This window comes from Microtus pennsylvanicus, chromosome 7 (assembly GCF_037038515.1).
Source record: "Microtus pennsylvanicus isolate mMicPen1 chromosome 7, mMicPen1.hap1, whole genome shotgun sequence".
In the NCBI taxonomy this organism is placed as follows: Eukaryota; Metazoa; Chordata; class Mammalia; order Rodentia; family Cricetidae; genus Microtus; species Microtus pennsylvanicus.
The window spans coordinates 101,982,795-101,987,086 of record NC_134585.1 but is presented as its reverse complement, the minus strand read 5'-3'; the positions used below and the strand labels follow the sequence as shown (position 1 = coordinate 101,987,086).

Here is a 4,292-nt window from a genome sequence, read left to right as displayed (position 1 = left end):
AACTCAAATAAAGGTAATAACAGAAGAAAATATTTGTAGTGTTAATCAGCTAAAAATTATGAATGTTTCCTAACCAAATTTCCTACATATGTATGATTAATATCAATGAAATATAACATTAGCACATTAATATTAATAAATTAAATTTGACATATTTTTTAAAAATTAAGAATGGAAAATGTAATAAAATACTAACTTGAAAGCATGGGATAAAACTGGACTCTCGGAACATGGCGAACAATGAGGGCTGATGAGACGCCAAGGACAATGGCACGCGGTTTTGATCCTATGCAATGTGCTGGCTTGGTGGGAGCCTAGCCAGTCTGGATGTTCACCTTCCTAGATATGGATGGAGGGGGGAGGACCTAGGACGTACCACAGGGCAGGGAACCCTGACAGCTCTTTGGACTGGAAAGGGAGGGGGAGAGGAGTGGGGGGAAGGGGAGAGGGGTGGGAGGAGGGGGAGAAGAGTGGGAGGAGGGGGAGGGAAATGGGAGGCTGGTGGGAGGAGGTGGAAATTTGTTTTTTTTTCTTTTCTTTATCCTCCTTTTATCAATAAAAAAATTAAAAAAATAAATAAATAAAAAAAAAAAGAAAGAAATATGTGTTCTACTGGATAACATCACATTAACAATTCAATTACTGTTTTCTAGTTAATTATTTCATGAGGAAATACTTCAATTTAGAGGGTATTAAAAAGTAACTGAATAACTCGCATTAATATATTCCTGCACTGGTTATGTGTTTCTGTGCTGATTATTATAAAATATATATTTTAAGACTTTGGCCTATTCCTATAGTTTAATTGCATTGGTAAAATAATTTATTCATAATATTTTTTTTATCTTGCTAACATCCTCAGGTATGTATCTATATCAATTTTTTCACACGATATTAGCAACTTAGGTGCTCATTATTTTTTCTTGAAAGAATATGTGCTTATTTGTGTTAATACATACTGAACAGTTCTGCACATGATTTTCTTATTATATGTTTCTCTTCTTGTTTACTCGTAAACATGCATGAAATATATCTGGATCATACCTACAGTCCTGCCACCTCTAACCCTGGTGTCTCACATGCCCCTTCAACACATATTACTCCAATTTCATGTCTTTATTCTTTTATTACCCACTTAAGACAATTATTTGTGACATGTGGGTGTGGAGTTCTTCACTATTGAGTCATGGGCAGGTCCTTTTTGCAGTGCGCAGTGATTATTGCTGAGACTCATAACTGTCAGAATATTGGAAATGACCGAATATTCATATCTATAATGACTTCTATGGCAATCTTGCACCCAAAGATCAAGAAATATGGTGGAAGAAGAGCTAGAATGCAAGAACAGGCATTTATACATTTTGGTGAACGTTCCACAGAAGCTTGAGAGTTGTTTGTATTCTTCTCTGGTGTGACGAAGCAATTAAAGGATGTCAATGAGATCTAATATATTGATGCTGAAATTCAGCAGAAACATCTTATTAGCAGACTTCCGCCTGAAAACAAAATCTACCCATTTCTTAAAGAGACATGTTAATAATGTATTTCTTAAAGAGACATGTAATAATGGATTTCTCTGTTTCTATTTAAAGTCCTAGTAATTCTTCTTTAATTTTTATTTTACATACCAGTCCTAGTTCCTCCTCATTCCCCTTCCTCCACTCTTCACCTCTCCCCATCCCATAACCCATCCACTCCTCAGAGGATGTAAGGCCTCCCTTGAGGAGTCAACAAAGTCTGGCATACCAAGTTGAAGAATGACGAAGGCCCTCCCCCGTGTATCCAGATGTGGAAGTCCTGATAACTCTTACTTCGTATGTCTTGGTGATCTATAAGTGAGGAAATACTCATTTCAAATGATTTAGAGAATACAGCTCTTAATATTATTCAAGAGCCTTCTTTTTTCCTAACGCTTTGCATTCTATAGACTGATACACACACACTGTTAATATTAGCATGGTAAAATGTTCAAGAATCCTTTTACTTTCAACTTTTATGTGTTGTACATTTAAATACACTTTGGTATACATGTGTATTTAGGTTATGCTTGTTGATTCAAGCTGATAACCTATACCATTTATGGACATGCTTGTATACATGTGTATTTAGGTTATGCTTGTTGATTCATTCTGATAACCTATGCCATTTATGGACATGCAAGATCATTGTTACTACTTGGATTAGTTTCACTGATAAAATTGGATTAATTTCTGCTATATGTGCTTCTATTTGCTCTTGGTTATCTCACCATCTATTTCTATTTATTTTATTTTCTGATCTTATACTCTTGATATTTCAACTGAGCATTTTATGAATCTCTGTTTTATCTCCCTTGAAAGTATCTAAACTTTGTTTACTTTTTACTTATTATAATTAATGTTTGTCTTAAAGTTTTTTTTGTTGGGCTCTACTCAGTTGCTTGTGCTACATGCATTTTACAAGTCATGAATTAGATATACTTGCAGTCAACATATCTACAAGGTCATTTTAAAATAACATTATGTCATTTCTCAGATATTTCCATTGCAGAAGCAGAAAAGCACTAATTTTTAAGCCACCAATGGGAAACTTTATTGCCTTGTTCCTCAGTTGATGGAAAACCTTGTTAAGGAGAACTCAGTTCTCTATTATAAGGAAAATGAGAAGCCTGGTTTAAATGTTTGGCTATTTTATTCAACCTGTGTTTATTGATATTTCATAAGCCTTGGAGGGTTTTCATTATACAAGGAAATCGTATAATTAAGGGGTGGGAGAGAACCATTATACCCTTTCAATGCCATTTAAGACATATCTTAAAATTAGTGGATGATATGGAATATAAATTGAAATTCAACTGTGTATGTATGGAATGATGTCAGTAAACTACTGGCCTATAATTCAAATTCTTCCTAATATTGTTTTGTAAGTAATGATTTATTGTAATAGAGCCAAACTCATTCATTGTAAATCTCTAAGGCAGTGTACAGGCTATAATTGCTGAATTGAGTCATTGTGACAGAAAAATTATAGTTCAGAGAAATCATCCAATATCTGACACTATAGAGAGAAAGATTTGCTGAACTCTACTGTTTAGTAATTGTGACATAAATAGTATTTGTGTATGTAAGGCATGTGTGTTTGTATGTGTGTGTGAGTGTGTGTTTGTATGAAGTCCAAAGACTACATTAGATTGTAGATGTGAAGATATGAAGACTGTAATTTATAAACTAGATATAAGTTTGCAATATATACTGAAATACGATTATACATTTTTCTGGAATACTCATGAGTAAGGTCTCCTTCTCATGCTGATTCTTTGGTAGAGATTTACATATTATAAAATAAATGTTGAGTGACCTGACATCTGAGTCTTACAGCAGACTTCTGTTTTGATTAGGAGCAGAGATGAGCTGGGTAAGTTGGTTACATTTTATTATCACAAGCAGTCAGGCAGTTAAGCCTCATGTTTTAGTTTGTGTAGTTGCAGAATTTTTTAAAATATACATCAATCTCAATTTATCATATTGACACATTTTTGTTTTCATATTGAAGAAAGAATGTTCTGTATGCGAGTAGATACTTCTAGGTATCATTTTTCGTGGCCATGGCGGCTAACGTGACCACGAACCCGTCCCAGCTCTTACCACTAGAGCTTGTGGACAAGTGTATAGGATCAAGAATTCACATCGTGATGAAGAGTGATAAAGAAATTGTCGGGACCCTTCTAGGATTTGATGACTTTGTCAATATGGTGTTGGAAGATGTCACAGAGTTTGAAATTACACCAGAAGGAAGAAGGATTACAAAATTAGATCAGATTTTACTAAATGGAAATAATATAACGATGCTGGTTCCTGGAGGAGAAGGGCCTGAAGTATGAGTGGATTTCCTGGACTTATTCTGGCTTTTAAAAACCTTTATCGTTTCTATAAAATAAAGTTTCCGTTAAAAGGAAATACTTTGAAGATATACACCCATTTTTCTAAGCTAATCATGGTTATTTTGGGAAAGGAATAGTTGTTTTGTTTTTTTTAAAGATTTAAAAAAATAAAAATGTTTTTGGTTAAAAAAATAAAAATAAAAGTCTATATAACATTTGTAAGGTAATAAGAGCAGGTCAATGAAAGTAATTTGAAATATATTTTATTTCTATATGTATATAATTAACTCAACTATTGCAAACATTATAATATGGTTTCACATCATGGACCATGGATGTAAGTGATCATATTATACATTATTATTATTATCAAGATCAGTTATTTTGTTATATTGTTACATTATTATAGTTAAGCCAAGCAATCATATTCCAT

The 4,292-nt window shown here is 33.4% G+C and overlaps 1 pseudogene; it reads left to right on the top strand.

The window, feature by feature from the left end:
• Nucleotides 1–3,582: 3,582 nt before the first annotated feature.
• Nucleotides 3,583–4,045, top strand: LOC142853848 (U6 snRNA-associated Sm-like protein LSm5 pseudogene; annotated as a pseudogene).
• The last annotated feature ends 247 nt before the right edge of the window (nucleotides 4,046–4,292 follow it).